Below are 23,472 nucleotides of genomic sequence, written 5' to 3' on the forward strand. Positions count from 1 at the left end.
CTTCACTCCTTTCTCCCTCTTCTGGAGGGCACGTATGTCAGGATTCTCTCTGACAACAGGGTGGCGGTCTCATACCTCAATCATTAGGGGGGCACCAGATCTCCCTCCCTCCTGACAGTTACGGAGCAAATACAGGTACACCTCTCTTCACTAACGGCACTACACATACGTGGGGTAGACAATGTTCAGGACGACTTCCTCAGCAGACGTCCGGTACGCCAAGGGGAATGGAGTCTGCATGGGGAGGTCTTCAGTCAAATAGTGTGGCTTTGGGGGATCACCTACTGTGGACCTGTTTGCCACCCGAGCCAACAGGAAAGTTTCCCATTTTTGTTCCCTCAGCCCTCACGCCAATCCCTGGGTGGTGGACGCCTTCCAGGTCTCCTGGCGTCAAGGCCTCTTGTATGCCTCCCCCTCTGATTCTGCTTCCTGCTGTGCTGTGGAAGATTCGAGAGGACGGAGTACGGTTGATTCTGGTGGCTCCTTTTTGGCCTCGGAGGCCGTGTTTTTTTTGGCTCCAGAAATTGTCAATAGCAGACCCTTGAATTCTCTGAGAGGTGGGATCTCTTCTCCCAGGGCCCTATGCTCCACCGTCACCTTCCAGGCCTTCATTTGATGGCCTGGAATTTGAGAGGCATCTGTTAGAGGGGCTGGGGTTTTCCTCGGGCCTGGTTTCAACTCTATTGCGGAGTAGGAAGCCAGCTACCGCCAAACTTTACGCCAGAATTTAGCGCAAGTTTCTGTGCTTTTCCGGGAGAAGTCCTTTAGAGGTTCCTCCGGTGGGGGATATGTTGGAGTTTTTTCAGTCGGGGTTGGAGCTGGGACTCCCTGTCAGTACTTTGAAGGTACAGGTGTCGGCCATGGGGGCTTTATATAACGCAGACCTAGCCAGCAACCGGTGGGTTAGGAGGTTCATCTCCTCTTGTCAAAGGGCTCGCCCTGTGCCATGTTTGGTCTTCCCGCCGTGGGATCTTAATCTAGTCTTGGACTTCCTGACAGGACCTCCATTTGAGCCCCTGGTTGATGCCCCTCTGAAGTATCTGACATTTAAGGTAGCCTTGCTGGTGGCCCTCACTTTGGCTAGAAGAGTTAGCGACCTTCACGCCCTTTCTGCTAACCCCCCTTATACGCAGTTTTTTGAGGATCTTGTGTTTCTTCGTACTGACTCTGCTTATTTGCCCAAGGTTGCTAGGTCTTTTCACCGGTCTCAGGAGATTGTTCTTCCTGAGTCATTTACTCTCAATGCCGGAATACAGCAGTCATTGAAAGTAAAGCACTATATCTGCAGATCTTAGCTTTGTAGCTGTGATCTGGAAATATGGCAGACCGATCGGATTGCTGATCGTTATAGCCCCCTAGGGGGACTTGTAAAATAAAAAAAAAAACAAAGTTAAAAAAAGTTTTAAAAAATTAAAAAAAAAAAAAAATGATAAACCAAAACCCTAAAAAGGTCAAATCACCCCCCTTTCACCCCATTGAAAATTAAAGGGTTAAAAAAATATACATACACATTTGGTATCGCCGCATTCAGAAATGCCCGGTCAAAAAATAAAATCAATTAATCTGATCAGTAAATCGCGTTGCGGCAAAAAAATTCCAAAAGTACGGTTTTTGTTCGCCGAAACTTTTGCGCAAAACGCAATAACAGGCGATCACAACGTAGCCTCTGCGCAAAAATGGTACCATCAGAAACGTCAGCTCGAGACGCAAAAAATATACAGTCACTGAGCCATAGATCAAGAAAAATGAGAACGCTACGGGTTTCGGAAAATGGCACAAAACGTGCACCACTTTTATTGGACAAACTTCTGAATTTTTTTTAACCCCTTAGATACAAGTAAACCTATACATGTTTGGTGTCTACAAACTCGCACCGACCTGAGGCATCACACTGACATCAGTTTTACAATATAGTGAACACTGTGAATTAAATATTAATTAAATAATTATAGATAATAAACATTATCTCTTCATTGTCTCTTAAGGAACATTTTTATTGGGTCCACAGATGTATTTACTAGGTGTGGGGGATAATTGATTGCAAACCCCGTACCTGATGCATCATGTTTTTTTTTGTAAGGTATTTAAAGTTATTACTCCGTAGACTAAACATCCATGAATAAGACTTTATGACATTGTATTGTGTTGAAACGCGTTGGATGGATTAGGATGAACTATACCCTTTATCTGCTAGATACCATCTGTGACTAATTAGAATGTAAGCAATACAGAAGAATTTAAGAAAAATGCCTGTGATCTGCTGGATAATTTGCTATTCTATATGAACCGTTAAAAGTCCTCACCTGGGATCATCCGTTCAGGATCAAGTGGATTACATGTGGTGATCCGGTTCGTTTGTTAATTGATCCAAAATTCTAATAGCGCTTCTTCCTTTCCAAACACTGCCGTGCGCCCAAACAGTAGTGTTCCACCATATATTGGGGCATCTGTGCACTCAGGATAAATTGCAAAACAAATTTGATGGTACATTTTATCCTGTTTACCTTGTGTGAAAATGCAAAATTTGGGGCTTAAGTAACATTTTTGTGGGAAAGTAACATTTCATGGTTATCTTCCACATTGCTTTAGTTTTTCTGAATCCCCTGAAGGGTTAATAAAACTTCATGGATGTGGTTTTCAGCAGTTTGAAGGGTGCAGTTTATAGAATGGTGTCACTGGTTGGTATTTTCTTTTACATGGGCCACACAGTCACTTCAAATGTGATGTGGTCTCTAAACAATTGGTTTTGTAATTTTTGTTGGAATAATGAGAAATTGCTGATAAACTTTACCTTTCTAACTTCCTAACAAAAAAATGTATGTTTTAAAATATGCGCTGAGATAAAAGTAGACATGTGGGAAATGCTGTTTATTAACTATTTTGTGTGACATAACTCTGGTTTAAGGGCATAAAAATGTAAAAATTTAAAATTTTACAATATGCAACATTTTCAAAAATTTAACCAAGTTTCCAAAATTATCACAAATCCAAAAAAAAAAAAAAAATCCTATCTTGAAGTACAATGTAATAATTAGAGATGAGCGAACCGGTCCCGCTTCGGCTCGAGGTCGGTTCGCCGAACGGAGGTCCCGTTCGAGTTCGGTTCGTCGAACGTTCGACGAACCGAACTCGAACCGCATAGGAAACAATGGCAGGCATTCACAAACACATAAAAACACCTAGAAAACACCCTCAAAGGTGTCCAAAAGGTGACAAACAACTCACAACACAACACAAACACATGGGAAAGTGACAAGGACATATACTCATGCGAAAACAAAAGAGCAGGACAAGGAAAAAGTGGAGGACACACAGATATAGGCATGGCACGCCCTTCTAAAATCATGTAAAACACCGCAAGGTGACTCCAAGCGGAGTCTCCCTTTTTTCCAAAAATTGGGCCCCACACACACCCACCCCTTCAGTGGCAGCACTTGTGCCCTAGTTGTACACTTCACAGCTAGATTTGCATCAAGCACATTCAAAAATACGCCATACTTAACCGTCCCCAGGATGACTCCGGGGTAGGTAGCAAAGTCTTTCCTGATCCCAGCTCTATGCATCTTGGATCATTTATAAAAAACACAGCAATCAAGGGTTACTCCAAGCGGAGTCTCCCTTTTTTCCAAAAATTGGGCCCCACACAGACACCCCATCAGTGGCAGCAGTTGTGCCCTAGTTGCATACAGGATGTTTTGATTTGCATCAAGCACATTCCAAATCCACAAGCATTTACTCTCCCCAGGATGACACAGAGGTAGTAAATTCCTTCTGGATCCATGACTTGTTCATTTTGATGAACGTCAGTCTGTCCACATTGTCACTGGACAGACGCGTGCGCTTTTCTGTCAGCACACACCCAGCAGCACTGAAGACACGTTCAGAGACAACGCTGGCAGCTGGACACGACAAAATCTCCAAGGCGTAACTGGATAGCTCTGGCCATTTTTCTAGATTTGAAGCCCAAAAGGAGCAAGGCTCCATTTGCAAAGTCATGGCATCGATGTTCATTTGGAGATACTCCTGTATCATCCTCTCCAGCCGTTGACTATGTGTCAGACTTGTTGTCTCTGGTGGCCTTGCAAAGGAGGGTCTAAAAAAATTATGAAAAGATTCCATAAAATTGCTGTTACCAGCACCAGATACGGTCCTACTGGTACGGGTAGACTGTTGAAGATGACGAGACCGTCCCATGTTTGTCAAGTTACAACTGGGAGAATCACTCCCTGCACCTGCACGGTTGTTTGGTGGAAAAGCCGAGCTAAGATCGAGTAACAGCTTCTGCTGATACTCCTGCATACGTGAGTCCCTTTCTATGGCTGGAATTATGTCACAAAATTTGGACTTGTACCGGGGATCTAATAGTGTGGCAATCCAGTAGTCATCATCACTTCTAATTTTGACAATACGAGGGTCATGTTGGAGGTAGTGCAACAAGAAGGCACTCATGTGTCTTGCGCAGCCATGCGGACCAAGTCCACGCTGTGTTTGTGGCATAGAGGTGCTAACCGTTCTTTCTTCCTCTGACATCTCCCCCCAACCTCTTTCAACTGAAATTTGACCAAGGTCTCCCTCATCCGCTGAGTCTTCCATGTCCATGGACAGTTCGTCCTCCATTTTTTCATGTTCTCCTGCACCTTCCTCAACATTTAGCCTGCTACCATGCGCCCTTGTTGATCCCTGTCCCCCATGGTCCCATGCCTGCCGCGTTGGTGATGATGAACGTCTGGACCTTGGTGATGTTGTTGTGTCTTGCGCATATGAATCCTCCTGTAGTTCCTCCCCTTCCTGTTGTCCCACCCCCTGACTCTGAATAGTGTTTAGCGTGTGCTCCAGCATGTAAATGACTGGAATTGTCATGCTGATAATGGCATTGTCAGCGCTAAACATATTCGTCGCCATGTCGAAACTGTGCAGAAGGGTGCATAGGTCCTTGATCTGAGACCACTCCATCAGGGTGATCTGCCCCACCTCTGCATCTCGTTGGCCCAGGCTATACGTCATGACGTATTGCACCAGGGCTCGGCGGTGCTGCCACAGTCGCTGTAACATGTGGAGAGTTGAATTCCAGCGTGTCGCCACATCGCATTTCAGGCGATGAACTGGCAGGCCGAAAGACTTCTGGAGCGATGCAAGTCGCTCAGCTGCGGCGCTTGAACGGCGGAAGTGAGCAGACAGTTTTCGTGCCCTGTTCAGAAGGCCATCTAGGCCGGGATAGTGTGTTAAGAATTGCTGGACAACAAGGTTCAACACGTGAGCCATACAAGGCACGTGTGTCACCTTGCCCAGGCGAAGGGCCGCACCCAGGTTTGCAGCATTGTCGCACACGGCCTTACCAGGCTGCAGGTTGAGCGGAGACAACCATTTATTAAACTCGGACCGCAGAGCTGACCACAACTCCTCAGCTGTGTGACTCTTATTCCCAAGACATGTCAAGCTAAAGACCGCCTGATGCCGTTGCACTCTGCTGCCAGCATAGTAATGAGGCGTGCGTGATTCCTTCTGCGCAGTGAGAACGCTGGTGGCCTGACCAGGCAGGCTTGGGGCGGAGGTGGAGGACCCAGATGAGGTTGAGGAGGCAGAAGCAGTGGCGGAACTTGGACAGACAGAGGATTGACACACAAGTCGTGGGGACGGCAAGACTTGTGCAGCAGACCCTTCACCATCTATCACCATAGTTACCCAGTGCCCAGTCAGCGACATCTAACGTCCCTGTCCATGCTTACTGGTCCAAGTATAGGTGGTGAAATGCACCCGTTCACACACAGAGTTTCTCAAGGAAGCGGTGATGTTGTGTGCGACATGCTGGTGTAGCGCGGGCACACCTTTCTTAGAGAAGTAGTGGCGACTAGGCATCTGGTACTGGGGCACAGCGACAGACATAAGGTCTCTAAAATCCTGTGTGTCCACTAGGCGGAAAGGCAGCATTTCGGTAGCCAAGAGCTTACAGAGGGATAGAGTCAACCTCTTAGCTTTGTCATGGGTCGCAGGAAGTGGCCTTTTATTTGACCACATCTGAGGGACAGAGATCTGGCTGCTGTGTGTAGACGGTGTTGAGTAGGGTGTCCCTGGAAAAATGCAGGTTTGTGAGGAAAGTGCAGGCGGAGACCTGATGTTGCCTTCATCCAACGTTGGTGCTATCGATGTCTGAGAGAGCTGTACACACGCACTTGTTTCCCCTTCCAAACCAACTGACGACCTACCAAGCAAACTGCCTGTTGCGGTTACAGTGGTGGAAGTTGTGCGTGGAAAAACAGGTGTGACAGCTGTCCCCACAGTCCTAGAAGATGAAGAGCGCACGGATGCACTGGAAGGGGCAGGCAGTGGATGGTTCGCTCCGCTAGGCCGCATTGCAGCAAGGTGAGCTTCCCACTGGGACATATGATATTTATTCATGTGACGATTCATGGAAGAAGTTGTCAAACTGCTGAGGTTTTGACCTCTACTAATAGAACCATGACAAATTTTACAGATCACATAATTTGGGCGATCTTTTGCGATGTCAAAAAAGAACCAGGCTAGGCAAGGCTTAGAGGGCATGCGACCTGTTGATGCACCCCGACTAGTGCTCAGAGGCAGAGTGGTGGCTGAGGATGTAGTTGTAGACGTGCTACCAGTACTCCGACTCTGTCCAGGAAGGCGCAAGGTAACTTCGTCATCAGTTGCATCCTCCTCCACCACCTCTGTTGACCTCCTCGAGTGCCTGACTGTGGGTTGACAGTAGGTGGGATCTAGAACTTCATCATCAATTGTTGTGTTTGCACTCCCCTCCCCCTCAGACCGAGCCTCTTCTTGCCCTGACCGAATATTTAAGTTGTCATCCCAATCGGGTATCTGCGTCTCATCTTCATCAGTATGTTCCTCATTGTCTATAACCACAGGTGTTACAGTTTGTGACAAAGGATCAACATTATGCTCAGAAACTTGGTCCTCACGGCCTGAATCAGAGTCACAAAGGTTCTGGGCATCACTGCAGACCATTTCCTGTTCTGTACTCACTGTAGCTTGGGAGCAGACCTCTGATTCCCAGGCTATAGTGTGACTGAACAGCTCTGCAGACTCAGCCATCTCAGTTCCACCATACTGTGCAGGGCTGATGGAGACTTCAGAGCTGTGAGAAAGCAAGTTTGATTGGGATGAAAACTCAGAGGACTGGTGTTTTTTGGATGCGGTACATGAAGTGGCTGAGAGGGCACTTGTTGGACCACTTGAGATCCATTCAAGCATTTTCCTTTTTTGGCCATCATCTACCTTTGTTCCTGTTGTTCGTGTCCGTAAAAAAGGGAGCACATCGGATTGTCCACGGTAAGTAGTAGACATCTTACTTTTGCTGGTAGATGGTCTATCTTCAGCAGATGATAATGGAGCTTTGCCACCTTCCCCACAGACAAAACCTTTTTTTCCTTTTCCACCACGCCTCTTCCCCTTTCCACCAGCATCTGTCATTTTGCCACTCATGTTGATTGCGACAAGATTGTGCACTGAAAATGTGGTAGTAAAAATTGAGAGGTGGTGTAAATTGCAGCGGTGGTCTAGCTTTATTAACAGCAGAATAATAAAGAATAAATATCCCTGACAATGCAACTACGGCCCTTAAACTGGCAGCATAAATTGCTAGTATAATGGCTTAGTTATAATGAGTTGGAGTGTGCAATGCAGGCAGACGTGCTGCAAATATCTTTGCACTAGTGGGACTAGACAAAAGTCCAATAGCCACGTTTAGGATGCCACTAGGTACACTGAATGTTTGCTAGTATAATGGCTTAGTTATAATGAGTTGGAGTGTGCAATGCAGGCAGACGTGCTGCAAATATCTTTGCACTAGTGGGACTAGACAAAAGTCCAATAGCCACGTTTAGGATGCCACTAGGTACACTGAATGTTTGCTAGTATAATGGCTTAGTTATAATGAGTTGGAGTGTGCAATGCAGGCAGACGTACTGCAAATATCTTTGCACTAGTGGGACTAGACATAAGTCCAATAGCCACGTTTAGGATGCCACTAGGTACACTGAATGTTTGCTAGTATAATGGCTTAGTTATAATGAGTTGGAGTGTGCAATGCAGGCAGACGTACTGCAAATATCTTTGCACTAGTGGGACTAGACAAAAGTCCAATAGCCACGTTTAGGATGCCACTAGGTACACTGAGTGTTTGCTAGTATAATGGCTTAGTTATAATGAGTTGGAGTGTGCAATGCAGGCAGACGTGCTGCAAATATCTTTGCACTAGTGGGACTAGACAAAAGTCCAATAGCCACGTTTAGGATGCCACTAGGTACACTGAGTGTTTGCTAGTATAATGGCTTAGTTATGAGTTGGAGTGTGCAATGCAGGCAGACGTACTGCAAATATCTTTGCACTAGTGGGACTAGACAAAAGTCCAATAGCCACGTTTAGGATGCCACTAGGTACACTGAGTGTTTGCTAGTATAATGGCTTAGTTATAATGAGTTGGAGTGTGCAGAGGACAGGAGGGTACAGTGCCAGGATTGTGGGGCTCTGGGTAGAGGAATGGAAGCCTGCCTTTCTATTCCCTCCTAATGGGGAAATGCAGCGACGAAATCCCTGACCTTAGCTACACAGACGCTGTCTCTGTTTTCAGGACCTGTCACCTATGGCTCTGACCCTGCCGGTACGAGCCCTTAAAAGGACTTATAGAAAGTGCTATCCCTAAGCTGTCCAGCGCTGTGTATGGAGCGCATACAGCAATATCGGCGATAGGACTCAGGACGGAGCTGCGCCAGTGATGTCTGACACCAAGGACGCAGAAGAGATAATGGCGTCCGGACGGGCAGATACTCGTTTTTATAATGCAGGGACATGTGACATGGACATCCTATCACACATGCCGTTGCTTCTCTGGCTAAAAGTCCACTTAGCTGTGTGTGTGTCTGGGATTGGCTGACATAATGGCCCTCCCCACTACACGCGCGCGCTTAGGGAAGGAAGACAAGGAAAAAAAAAAAAATGGCGATCGCCATTATACAAACAGCAGTGATCTGAAGGCGCTGTTCCCGCACACTATACACTGAAATTTCATAATAGTGTGAGTCACCGAGTGACTTACACTATTACAGCGGAAAGCCAGCTAGGAATTAGCTGTTTTTTTGCTGCTAGAACCGTTCTCGAACGTTTCTAGAACTATCGAGCTTTTGCAAAAAGCTCGAGTTCTAGTTCGATCTAGAACAGGCCCCAAAATCACTCGAGCCTAGAACTGGAGAACCTCGAACCGCGCTCAACTCTAGTAATAATACCTGGGTACTCGAGTCTGACCATCTGAGCATCAACTGTTCGTTACGATACCCGACCATGGTAGTGCTCGCTCATCATTAGTCCCGAAAAAACAATCTCAGAATCCCTGGCATCCGTTGAAGCATTCAATAGTTATTACCTGATAAAGTGACACTGGTCAGAATTGTAAAACTTGGCCTCGTCAGGAAGGTGAGAACAGGCTCAGCGGTGAAGAGATTAAAGGACCTTGTTTGGGGATGTAAACAGAAACGCTGAAGATACTTTATGAATTTTGGATTCCAAAAGATACATCTAAGTTCATATTCAGCCTAGAAAAAAGCCAATTATGTCAGGCCTTTAAGAGGAATCAGAACAAAACAGTTTTTATGCCTGAAAAATCTGCCTCTATAAATATTAGCCATCTCCTAAACCTTCAGATCCCATCAGATAACCATGGATTGGGCCATTTTCGCAATGGATGCTGCAAAAGTAGTTGACTGTTGAGTGGCCCTACCTACAATTGTAAATAAATCATACTTGGCAGGTTGAGACCACAAGGTTTATTTGTTAGAGAATGAACTAGAAATGACACTGGACATAAGTGGTAAAACTGCGGTAGGACATTTATTGTTTATTGCACACAAATTAATAACATTCAGCTGAACCTTCCTACAAGCATGATTAACAAAGTCATTACTACATAACTATATGAGAAAGTGATTTATTCTAGAAGAAACGCTAGAGGCCAATATAGAAACCTGGGCTCTGTGTATTTTTCCAAATTGTTAGTTCCCACCATTTTGTTTGTGCTCTCAAATATCCCAATTTGGAGACCATAAAAGTATATAAAGATCACAGAAAATTGTGAACAGAAATTTGTTCAAAAATCCTTGTTTGGAAAAGCATCGGCCTATGCTGGAGCTGCTTTGTCTCCAAAATAGGATGGATTGGAAATTCCTAATTTCCTTGTCTATATCATGGCTACAATTGCTACAGCAGGCCTTAAAAAGGGATTGTCCCATGAACTAAGTACATCTTAATTAATAGATTTGAGAATAAAAGTCTGTGAGATAAAACACTTCCCTGCCCGCTTAAAAACATTTTACCTCACAGAAAGAATCCCATGTTATCCTGTCTGTATACAGTATGCTTTTGCTTTCTCCCCTACTCAGAAGATATATGATATGATCAGATCATGTTCCTGCACTTTCAGACACATCCATTACAAAGTACATACCCTGGGCACATTTAAAAATAAAAAAATTCTTGTAATATTTTTACAAAACATCCACTTGTCTAACTTTTTTTTTCTTAGATTAATAGATTAAAATCTACTTTTTTTCATGGGACAAGGCCTTTAAAGAAAAAAGGCAATATATTTAAAAAGAAAAAGTGGTTTGTTATTGAGAACTTGCACTAGTAAAATTGTTATCCTGGCTATCTAATGCCTTAACGAGGGAACAGGATGGGCAGACCTCGACAACAAAAAAAAGTAAGTAGGAGAAAGTAGTAGAATCAATAAATGAATCCCAATAGTCTAGTATACTTGTACAGAGTACAGAATTTTGCAAATGTTTAAGTCAACACCTCTCATATATTGTATTGGGGTATACTCCGCTCAGAAAGTGACTTAAAAAAATTGGATCACAGCAGATGTTCCCACCCTGAAGGAAAGTATCGTATATTGAAAAAGTAATTTGCAATTTGAAAATATTTGTTGTTCTAATATCGATAAGATTAAGAAGTTTGTTCAGAGATCTTTTTGCTATGTCTTCTCTCATGTCTAAAAACGGTCCAATTTCTCTTTAAAACATCTCCTACATTCTGAATATCTCACATGTGAACTTTCTGATGTCTTACAAGATCTGATTTCTGAACAAAATATTTGCCACATTCTGAACAGGAATATGGTTTCTCCCCTGTGTGAATTCTCTGGTGTCTAACTAGAATCCATTTTAGGCCAAAACTTTTCCCGCATTCCGCGCATATATATGTCTTCTTCCCTAAGTGAATTCTTTGATGTGTAACAAAATCTGATCTGCATAAAAAACTTTTCCCACATTCTGAGCATGAATATGGCTTCATTCCTGTTTCAACTGTTTTAGATGATAGATCTCCACTGTGAGAAGATGATGGCATATCTTGTGTGATATTAATGTCATCTGATTTTAAAATTGAAGACGTCCATTGTCCTTTTGAACTGCTGGTATCATCATCATCATCATCTGCCAAGAATGAAACCAAATTATTTTTCAATAAAGTCCTTAAAATTATAAATTTTACAACATCTGTACATAAAATATTGATAGAAATCGCAATTCAAACAGTTTACAATCTAACAGGAGACCTTTAAGGGTTACTCGGGGAGATAAACAAAAAAAAATAAATTCTAACGGCCATGCTCTCAAACTAGAAAGAGGAGATCCATAGTACTGTTCCCCACCCTCACAGTACCTGCAAGTTAGGAGCGCTCTGGAGCTGCACCTTGGTGTCCCCCTCCCTTCTGGGATGTTACATCACACATCAGGGTGTGTGGCCTATTTAAGATGTTAATAGCCGCCAGTATCTTGATAATATCTGCTTCCCTAAAGTCTCAGAACAGGGAGCATGGGCTGGTGTTACTAACAGCATAGATCAAGTGTGGTCCCTGATATGTGATGTAACATTCCAGAAGGGAGGAGGAGCACCAAAGAGCTGCTTCAGTGTTACACTAACTTACAGGTTAAATGTGACTGTAATGGGTGGAACTCAGCAGAGAAGTTCAGGTAAAGGACCGGTGTATAATCAATCACACTGCAGGGGGTGTGACTAAGTTCAAGATAGAATTTTGCTTGAATGTAAATGATATGACTGATTCCCAGCCTTAGGCAGGCCTCATGACTGAAAAAAAGTCTGTACTGGTTTTACCCAAGGATAAGACTTTTTTTTATTTTTTTTATTTAAGATAAGTGCATGGATTTTTTTCTAGAAAACCATGTTAGTGATGACCATTGCATCATTTAAAATACATTGGGGGCGGTTTAATATATATATATATATATATATATATATATATATATATATATAATATAGAAAACAAACAAACAACATGACAGGTTCCCTTTAACCCCTTCATTTCCTATGACGAAAAAAAATAGCAAAAACTGTCTTTTTATAATACAGCTGACAAAAAAGTGGAAAGAACGCATTCAAAAAGTCATATAGAAATAAAAATGCTACCGCTGACTATTATTAATATTATTATTTATTATTATAGCGCCATTTATTCCATGGCGCTTTACAAGTAAAAGGGTATACGTACAACAATCATTAACAGTACATAACAGACTGGTACAGGAGGAGAGAGGACTGTCATCCTGTCATCATGGATGAATATGTCATCTTGTCTTGCAAAAACCAAGCTGTTGCAGAGGTCAGTCAGCAGAAAAATAAAAATGTTATAGCTCTCAGAACACAGCAATGCAAAAACAGTTTTTTTTTCATATAAATTAGTTTTTATGGTGTAAAAGTGGAATAAAACCATCACTTTTACAGCACAGTGAACGTCATAAAAAAAAACCCAACTATTTCTGAGTTGCTGTTTTTTTGTTATTCTGTGGAATAGAAAGCGATAAAAAAAAATTAAAAAGTGTGGCCCAAAATAGTACCAATAAAAACTCCAACTCATCCTGCAAAAAAACTAAGCCCTCAAGACTTTGCCGACAGAAAAATAAAAATAAAGCCTTCAAAATTCAGTGATTCAAAACATCTTTATTTTGTAAAAAGCGTTTTTAGTGTGATAGTCGCCAAACCTAAAAAAAAAAAAATATATAATTCTGGTATCACTAATTGTACTGACCCGAGGAATAAAGCCACTTAATCACCCATACCGCACGATGAACAGCGAAAAAAAATAAAAGCCCATTCTCAATAATTCCCAATAGTTATGCCATTATTCACATACACACAAAATATTATTCTCACCTATCATCCGTTCCTGTGGTGTACTCTCACCTGCTTCTTGCAGACCACAGACCCCTCGATGATCTCGGCTGCTGCAGGAGCCGCCGCCGTTGTCAGCTTCAGTTGAATGATTTGCGGCGACTGAAGTACAGTGCTGATGGCAGCGGCGACCCCGTGTATCGATCATCAAGGAGAGCGCGAGGGAGAGAGCGCGAGGGAGAGAGCGCGAGGGAGAGAGCGCGAGGGAGAGAGCGCGAGGGAGAGAGCGCGAGGGAGAGAGCGCGAGGGAGAGAGCGCGAGGGAGAGAGCGCGAGGGAGAGAGCGCGAGGGAGAGAGCGCGAGGGAGAGAGCGCGAGGGAGAGAGCGCGAGGGAGAGAGCGCGAGGGAGAGAGCGCGAGGGAGAGAGCGCGAGGGAGAGAGCGCGAGGGAGAGAGCGCGAGGGAGAGAGCGCGAGGGAGAGAGCGCGAGGGAGAGAGCGCGAGGGAGAGCGCGCGAGGGAGAGCGCGCGAGGGAGAGCGCGCGAGGGAGAGCGCGCGAGCGAGAGAGCGCGAGAGAGCGCGAGAGAGCGCGAGAAAGAGAGCGCGAGAAAGAGAGCGCGAGAAAGAGAGCGCGAGAAAGAGAGCGCGAGAAAGAGAGCGCGAGAAAGAGAGCGCGAGAAAGAGCGCGAGAAAGAGAGCGCGAGAAAGAGAGCGCGAGAAAGAGAGCGCGAGAAAGAGAGAGAGAAAAAGAAAAAGAGAGAAAGATAAAAAGAGAAAAAAAAAGTGAACTAAGCCTTAGTACCATTTGCCTAAACAAACGAAAAAACACAAGCAAGGGGGAAGCAGTGGTGCTGTCATGGGTTCTGGAAATAAAACATTACCGGTAAGTAATTTTGATTTTTTTTCCTTTCCCCATGACAGCACCACAAGAAAGATTCAGGCACCGTACGGAGGGACCACCATTTGTAGGACCCTTCTACCAAAAGCTAAATGCACCGTGGAAGACAAATCCAAACAATAGTGTTTAAAAGAAAGTGCAAGGGGAAGACCACCTTGCAGCCTTACATACTTGCTCAATGGGTTCCTATGCCTTCTCGGCCCAGGAAATCACCACCACTTTGGTGGTATGAGCCGTAATGCCTCATGGTACGGGAATATTCCGAGCTATATAGGCTACACTAATCGCTTCCTTGACCCATCTAGCTAAAGTACCATTAGAAGCTGCCAGGCCCTTCCTGGTCCCCTGAAAACAGTCCCCAAGTAAACAGCGCATGAGGCTTCCTCCACGGTCTAGTAGCCTCCAAGTACTGGATCAGCGAATTCCTCACATCCAGTGTATGCAGCCTTTCCTGTTCCTTATTCTTGGGGAAGTCACAAAGAATCTAGAACTATCTCCTAGTATCTATGGAAAGTTTTGGCTACTTTAGGTAAATTCACCAAATCTGTTCTTAAAGCTACCCTAATGTTCCGAAATCTGGGTTATGGAGACTTGGGTGATATGGCCTGTAAATCACTCACCCTCATGGCTGAGGTCATAGCTACTCATAAGATCATTTTCAGAGTAAGGATATTTATGGAGACCTGTGCTAGGGGCTTGAAGGGTGGCATTATAATCAATCAAGTACCAAATTCAATTCCGAAGGAGGAACCCTTTTTGACGGGGCAGGAGCAGCTCTCTGGCAAGACTTTAAAAACCTCCTGACTAGAGTTGAGCGCGGTTCGTGGTTCGTGGTTCTCCAGTTCTAGGCTCGAGTGATTTTGGGGCCTGTTCTAGATCGAACTAGAACTCGAGCTTTTTGCAAAAGCTCGATAGTTCTAGAAACGTTCGAGAACGGTTCTAGCAGCAAAAAAACAGCTAATTCCTAGCTGGCTTTCCGCTGTAATAGTGTAAGTCACTCGGTGACTCACACTATTATGAAATTTCAGTGTATAGTGTGCGGGAACAGCGCCTTCAGATCACTCCTGTTTGTATAATGGTGATCGCCATTTTTTTTTTTTTTCCTTGTCTTCCTTCCCTAAGCGCGCGCGTGTAGTGGGGAGGGCCATTATGTCAGCCAATCCCAGACACACACACAGCTAAGTGGACTTTTAGCCAGAGAAGCAACGGCATGTGTGATAGGATGTCCATGTCACATGTCCCTGCATTATAAAAACGAGTATCTGGCCGTCCGGACGCCATTATCTCTTCTGCGTCCTTGGTGTCAGACATCACTGGCGCAGCTCCGTCCTGAGTCCTATCGCCGATACTGCTGTATGCGCTCCATCCACAGCGCTGGACAGCTTAGGGAGAGCACTTTCTATCAGTCCTTTTAAGGGCTCATACCGGCAGAGTCAGAGCCGTAGGTGACAGGTCCTGAAAACAGAGACAGCGTCTGTGTAGCTAAGGTCAGGGATTTCGTCGCTGCATTTCCCCATTAGGAGGGAATAGAAAGGCAGGCTTCCATTCCTCTACCCAGAGCCCCACAATCCTGGCACTGTACCCTCCTGTCCTCTGCACACTCCAACTCATTATAACTAAGCTATTATACTAGCAAACACTCAGTGTACCTAGTGGCATTCTAAACGTGGCTATTGGACTTTTGTCTAGTCCCACTAGTGCAAAGATATTTGCAGCACCTCTGCCTGCATTGCACACTCCAACTCATTATAACTAAGCCATTATACTAGCAAACACTCAGTGTAACTAGTGGCATCCTAAACGTGGCTATTGGACTTTGCTATAGTCCCACTAGTGCAAAGATATTTGCAGCACGTCTGCCTGCATTGCACACTCAAACTCATTGCTACTTACTAAGACATTATAATACCAAAAATTGAGTAAACTTAGTGGCATACAAGAAGTGGCTGTTGGACTCCATTAGTGGCCCACTGGTGCAAATCTATGTGCAGCACCTGTGCAGGACACCCTCATGCTCTGTTTTTAATAAGCTATAATGATAGCAAAAAATACTGCCATTTAGTGGCATCATAGAACTGGATGTTGTATTTCATTATTGTCCCACTGGTGCCAAGCTATTTCTAGCAACTGTGCAGGACACCCTCATGCAGATTTTGCTACGCTAATGTTATAGCAAACTCAGGGAATTCATTGCTGCATTTGATAATTCGGAGGGATAGAAAGTGAGGCTTTCTTTAGCTTTTCCTTCTGTTCATAGACAGCATCTCCAAGTCCACACCCGAAGAGCAATTTCTCCTCCACGTCTAAGTGTGGAGAGGCAGCTAGTGCGCATGCGTGTGCCGATTTACCCCAGCTGCAGCCTAACTACAGTGTTTCGCCTAGTGAGTATGCTCAGCCTGACTGTGCCATTCCTGACGCTAAGTCTTCATTTCGGGATACAGCGCATGCTCCCACACTTAGTGTGAAAAGCCTCTTTGCACAGGTACTTGCATTCCGTGCCGGGTCTAAGTCCTGTTTTGTGCCGAGACACCATGCTAAAGCTGATAGTCTTTTTTCAGAGACTCTATTTCATGCAACTGACCATGCTCAGGCACTTACTGCATCAGAAACTAGGTCCGGTAATGAACTCTTTGGCCCTGCCCCTGATGTGGGGGACCCATTTAGACCACAGGGCATCAGGTGTCCTGACGATGTGGCCAGGCCACTCCCAAATGGCTTGCAGAGGCCCGCCCCTATGACTTGTCACCTCATTATTGATGGTCAGACAATGACTGGTGAGGTGTTTGGGTCATGACAGCCATGAGGTCATCATTGAAGTTGCGGTTCCAAATAGGACGCTAGTTATGCCACTCATGACGTATCACTCTGCTTTTGTCTCCAGGAGGTGCATTGTGGTCCACCCTGGTTTGGGGCGGACCCAGGTTATAAAAGGGGCTGGAGACAACAAGGAGGTGCGCAGTCTTCTATTATGCTCCGAAAGAGCACACCTCCATGTGTTGAACCCATTGCGGCTTTAGGCCAGAGGTAGGCAGGGATAGGGTGTCGATGCAGGCCGCCACCACAGTTGGTAACGCAGAACGGTTAAGACCAGCTCCTGTCCTACAAGTCCTGCTTGTGCAGCCCAGTGGCATTAACAGGCCTGCTGCTGCGCCTGCTGTCCACAGGTGTGGCCCCAATGCACACGGTCAGCGTACTGAATGGCCCCTGTGATGTTAACAGGGAGTTCCTGGGCTGGGTGGGCGTGTGGACCCTGTGACGCTAACAGGGCTCCCAGTCTCAAGATCCGAGTGGCGTCTAACTCGGTTCAGGCAACTATTAGTTTCATAGCCACACAGATCTGTATCCTCCACCTAACCTTCCAGTTGCCAACCTCTCCTTTTCCATCTGGGAGCACGGTGGACATTGACTGCTGATGGGGATATATACCTTTCTCTTTCTTTTCTTATTAATTTTCGTTATATACCGGTAACATAGTATATACCACCTTATCCAAATCTGCCAGTCCCACCGTAACAGATGGTGTTTCTTCATCAAATGTTACTTTTGCTTAACCACCAAACCCACGGACAAAAACTTTTTTCCCCTTTCCAACACACCTGTTCCCCTTTCCACCAGCATTTGTCCTTTTTCAACTCATTTGGTATATGACCAAAAGTGCAACTCTGCAGGGACACCGTACTCAATGCCATCTCAGCCCAGCAGCCAGCCTTCGGTCCCTCAGATGTGGACAAGTAAAAGCCCATTTCCTCCTATCCATAACAAAGCGTTCAGATTCACTCTGTGCAGCACTGGTGTTTACTGATAAAAGCAGATCTAAGAATCCGTACCACCTTCTGCAGATACTCCTGTATACGTGCGTCCCTTTCTATGGCAGGAATTATTTAGCCAAATTTGGTCTTGTACCGAGGATATAACAGTGTGGCAACCCAGTAGTTAGCATTACTTCGAATTCGTACAATCCGAGGGTCATGTTGTAGGTAGTGCAGCAAGAAGGCGCTCATGTGTCTTGTGCATCCAGGAGGACCAAGTCCTTGGTTTGTTGGTGGCAGAGAGGTGAGAATCGTGCCTCCTTCCTCTGCCCTCTCCCCCCAACCTCGCACAACCAAAATGTGAGCAAGCTCTCACTCATCTGCTGAGTCTTCCATGCCCATCGCAAGTTCGTCCTCCATTTCTTCATGGGCTCCTGCACCTTCCTCAACAATTTTTGCTGATACTATGCGCCCTTGTTAATCCCTATCCCCCACCATGACTGCCGCCTAGGTGCCGCTCAACGTATGGACCTTGTACATCTTATTATCCCTTCTGCATATGACTTCTCCTGTACTTCCTCCCCTTCCTCTTGGACCAACACCTGACTCCGAATAATACTTACAGTGTGCTCCATCTTGTAGATGACCAGAATTGTCACGCTGAGAATGGCATCGCCAGTGCTAAACATCTTCGTCGACATTTGTAAACTGTGTAGAAGGGTGCATAGGTCCTTGATCTGACACCACTCCAGCAGCGTGATCTGCACCACCTCTGGATCAAGTTAGCCCAGGGTATACGTCATACCGTATTTCAGCAGGGCTCTGCAGTGCTGCCACAGACGCTGCAAAATGTGCAGATTCCAATTCCTGCGTGTCGGAACATCGCATTTCCGGCGTTTAACCGCCAGACCCTAAGACTTCAGGAGCGATGAAAGTTGTTGAGCTGCTGGGTGCGAAGGATGAAAGTGAGCACATAGCAGCGTGCCCGCTGCACAAGGCCATGTAGGCCGGGATGGTATTTTAAAAATTGCTGGAGAATCATATTCAACACGTGAGCCATACAAGGCATGTGTGTCACATTGCCCTGATGAAGGGCCGCAGACAGGTTTGCAGGTTAAGTCACCAACGTAGTCCACTCAATCAATTTGTACTCCGGTCGCCAGGTGACAACGTGTTCCTTTCGTGCATAGTGCTGATGATGGGAAAGGAGTCTATGCCTGCGGCGCAGGTGGACGCAGGTTATGGTCACCCACTGGGTTGCGTTACCTTGACAGATACAGAACCACAGGCTGAATGTAGGTGGTGGGTATCTCACAGATGAAGTACCATCATTCAGCTACAACCAATGGGAAGACACCACACCCTTTTTTAGGCCCCTCCTGTCTGCAGACCACTGCCAGACAAAGCTATGAACCTCTTGGTACTGTTACCCCCAGTTCAGTTTTATGAGTTTGTGTGCTTGTTACCTGACTACTTTTCCTGCTTGCTGTTTATGTACCTCGTTGGCCGATCCGCATTTCACCTCTGCTTGTTTTCTGATTAAGTCCTGGCCATCCCATTCTGTTCCTCTTACTCAATTAATGTTTTTGACCCTGCATGACTACTATTCTCTGGAACTGCAGCCTTCCACAGGTATTGATCAACTTGGGCCCTGTGTAATTCCAAATCACTGTATAGGGGTTAAAGGGTTTCAGGGTTCTGGGTGTCCAGCTTGGTGAGTGGCTTGCCTCTAGCCTATCCTTTACAGCCCATCTGAGTGTGTCGATCCAGGCAGGCGTTACACCGTGCCCTCTGCAGAAGGCCATGTAGGCCGGGATAGTGTTTTAAAAATTGCTGGACAACCAGGTTCAACACGTGAGCCATACAAGGCACGTGTGTCACATTGACCTGAAGAAGGGTCGCAGACTGGTTTGCATCATTGTCGCACCCGACCTTCCCTGACTGCTGGTTGAGTGGAGACAACCATTGATGAAACTCTGTCTCACTCTCCAGAGCTAACCGTCCACAATTCCTCAGCGGTGTCTCACATTTCCCCTACATTTCAAAGTAAACATTTGACCGCCTGATGGCATTGAGCTCTGCTGCCAGCATAGTAAGGAGGTGTGTGGGATTCCTTGGGCGCAGTTACAAGGAAGGGTGGCCTGACCACACAGGGTTTGGGCCGAGGTGGAGGACCCACACGAGGTTGAGGAGGCAGAAGCAGTGGAGGAACCTGTACATACAGAGGAAGGATTGACACACAAGTCGTGGGGACGGCAAGACTTGTACAGCAAACCCTTCTCCATCTCTCACCATAGTTACCCAGTGCCCAGTCAGCAACATGTAACTCCCCTGTCCATGCTTACTGGTCCAAGTATCTGTGTTGAAATGCACCCTGTCACACACAGAGTTTCTCAAGGAATTGGTGAGGTTGTGTGCGACCTACTGTGGTAGCGCGGGCACGCCTTTCTTGGAGAAGGAGTGACGACTGGCCATCGGCTCTTGGGGCACTGCAATGGGCATAAGGTCTCGAAAATCCTCGGTCTCAAAAGGGTGTAAAGGCAGCCTTTCTGTTGCCAACAAGTTGCAGATGATGAAACTCAACCTCTTAGGCATGTCATGCCCTTCGAAAATCATGTAAAACACAGCGAGGGGACTCCAACCACAGTCTCCCTCGTTGCCACTAATTGGGCCACACACACACCACTTGACTGGCATCAGTTGATCCCCCTTTTCAAAATGAAAAAAATGCTTTGCACGAAGCACTCTCAAAAATACGCGTGCCTTTCCCGTCCCCTGGCTGACCCAGGGGAAGAAAAGTCCTCTGAGAGCCATGTCCACATTGTCAGTGGACAGACACGTGTGCTTATCTGCCAGCAGACCCCCAGCAGCACTGAAGACATGTTCCGAGAGAACGCTGGCTGCAGGACACGACAAGATCCCCAAGGCGTACGTGTCGAGCTCAGGCAATTTATCCAGATTGGAAGCCTAAAATGAGCAGGGCTCAAGTTGCACAATAATGGAATCGATGTTTCCTTGCATATACTCATATCTGTGTGTCCTCCTCTTTTTCCTTGTCCAGCTGTTTTGTTTTCGCATGAGTATATGTCCTTGTCACTTTCCCATGTGTTTGTGTTGTGTTGTGAGTTGTTTGTCACCTTTTGGACACCTTTGAGGGTGTTTTCTAGGTGTTTTTATGTGTTTGTGAATGCTTGCCATAGTTTCCTATGCGGTTCGAGTTCGGTTCGTCGAACGTTCGACGAACCGAACTCGAACGGGACCTCCGTTCGGCGAACCGACCTCGAGCCAAACCGGGACCGGTTCGCTCATCTCTACTCCTGACCCAACCATAACCTGCTAGATCATAGTCAAACAGGGCCCCTAAAGCTGATATCTCAACTTTAAGTGTACTGACTACCAACCCCAACTCTAGCCCTTTCTGTAAAAATGCAAGGATGGACCCCAGCGGAACCTTCCCAACTGGATTTTTTCCCTTGGAGGAGAGGAACTTCCTCATGAGTCTACCATAAATCTTAGTAGTAACAGGTTTCCTACTCTGCAAAAGGAGTGGAGACCAGATTTCTGGAGAATCCCCGGGCCGCTCACAGTTCCCTCTCAAATTCCAGGCCATCAAATGTAGACCTGGAACCTAAGGGTGAAGTACTGGGCCCTGAGTGAGAAAGTCCAAGATCTCCTGTAGAATCCATGGGTCTGAAAGTGACTTTTTTTTAGCCAAGAAAAAAAACAAGGTTTCTTGGGCCAGATTGGGGGCGATTAAAATTACCCTTACTTCTTCCGGATCTTCCTGAGAACCACTGGTATCAACTTGAGAGGGGAAAAGGCATACAGCAGGCCCAAGCTCCAATGAATCTGGAAGGCAGCTACCACCCAAGGATCTTCACAAGGATTTAGAGTACATAACTTGTCTAACTTCTTGTTCGCTCTGTTGGCAAACAGGTCTACCACCGGGGATTCCGAAAGTTCTACAACCTTATAGAAGATTCCAGGGTTTAGGAACCACTCCCCCTGTCTCATCAGGTTCCGGCTCAAAAAAAAAAAAATCTGTGCTTAGATTTGCTACCCCCTTTATGTGTAGAGCCAAAAGCGAGAAAGAATGACTCTCTGCTAAGGAAAATATTTCTTGAGCTGCATTCATTAGGGAAAGAGCACGAGTGCCCCACTGATGGTTCAGATACGAAACTGACACCCTGTTGTCTGACATAATGCAGACTTGTTGGCCCTGTAACAGCGGAAAAAGTTTTTCTACGGCTCTTCCTACTACCCGTAACTCCCTTAAATTGGAGGAAACCCGACTTTCCTGGGAACTCCACTTCCCCTGGGCTGTGTGTGCCCCCAGCCAAAAATGCTTGCTTCCATGGTAATGCTATTCAAGATTTGAACTTCTCAAGGGACACCTGCTGACAAGTTCTCTGTGTTCAACCACCACTGTAGGAAGTCTAAAACATGGGGAAAGCTGTTACCTTCCTTCTAAGAAACCCCATAACCTCTTGTGTGTTCTTAGTACCTCCCATTGCAGAGGATGAGAGTGAATCTGTGCCCATAAGACTGCCGGGTTACAGGACGTCAGGAATCCCTATAGAGACTTGGCTCTTCTGAGGGACTTGATTGGATTCTTTATCATGGACGACACCAAGGCCTGGATGTTGGAGTACTTTCTCCGCAGACAGATGACACAATTGGGTTCTGAAGTTCAGAATCAGCCCTAAAAAAGGACTATACTTTCAATGGTTGCAGCCTAGATTTCTTTAGGTTCAACACCCACTGCAATGCTCTTCTGAATTCCATACTATCAAAAAGTTGTATAGATAAGGTATAATGAGTATGTCCTTCTTGCTTATATTAGCCAACGCCTCTGCTACCACCTTGGTAAATAATAATGATCTTTAATTTCTATAGTGCCAACATATTCCGCAGCACTTTACAATTCAGGAGGGTCATGTACAAACAAGTAACAGTTATAGAAAATACAATATGTAGAGGGGGAAAAAAAAAAAAAAGACAACCCTGCTCGTAAGAGCTTACAATCTACAATGAGATGTGTGTGTGTGGGAGGGGGGGGGGAAAGGTACAAGTGCCTATTTACAATGACAATCCAGCCATCGCAAGGAAATGGGGGATAGATAATGGTATCCTGGACCAGTTGGCCAGAACCTTGAGATGCATTTGGGTGCCATGGAGTTTAATTTGGGGTTATGTTGTGAGAAGTTGTAGAGGGACTATGATTGATTAGGGAGTGTGATAGGCCGCCCTCAAAAGATGCGTTTTTAGGGTGCGTCTAAAGCTAAGTTGTGATTCGTCCTAACTTCTTGGGGTAGAGCGTTCCAGAGGATTGGTGCAGCTCGGAAGAAGTCTTGGATCCGGGAGTGGGAGGTTCGGATTAGTGTGGATGTTAGTCGAAAGTCATTTACAGAGCGTAGAGAACGGGTGGGGTGATAGAGGAGGGTGGAGATGTAGGTGGGTGCCACACTGTGGAGAGCTTTGTGGGTGAAAACAATACTCTTGAAGCCATGGCTGGTCCAAAAGGGCAGAGCCCTGAATTCAAAATGTCTTATCACTCCTTGCCAGGGGAGATCTAGTCTCAGAAACCTATGATGAGATGGGTGAATAAGGACATGATAATACACATCCTCAAGGTCTAGCACCCCCCTGTAGCAAATTGGAAAAAGCATTT

At 45.6% G+C, this 23,472-nt stretch overlaps 1 pseudogene; it reads right to left on the bottom strand.

Moving 5' to 3' along the window:
• Positions 1 to 390: 390 nt before the first annotated feature.
• LOC142312940 (uncharacterized) overlaps positions 391 to 23,472 on the bottom strand; it is a 61,165-nt pseudogene continuing 38,083 nt past the window's right edge.

This window comes from Anomaloglossus baeobatrachus, chromosome 5 (genome assembly GCF_048569485.1).
Source record: "Anomaloglossus baeobatrachus isolate aAnoBae1 chromosome 5, aAnoBae1.hap1, whole genome shotgun sequence".
Classification (NCBI taxonomy): Eukaryota; Metazoa; Chordata; class Amphibia; order Anura; family Aromobatidae; genus Anomaloglossus; species Anomaloglossus baeobatrachus.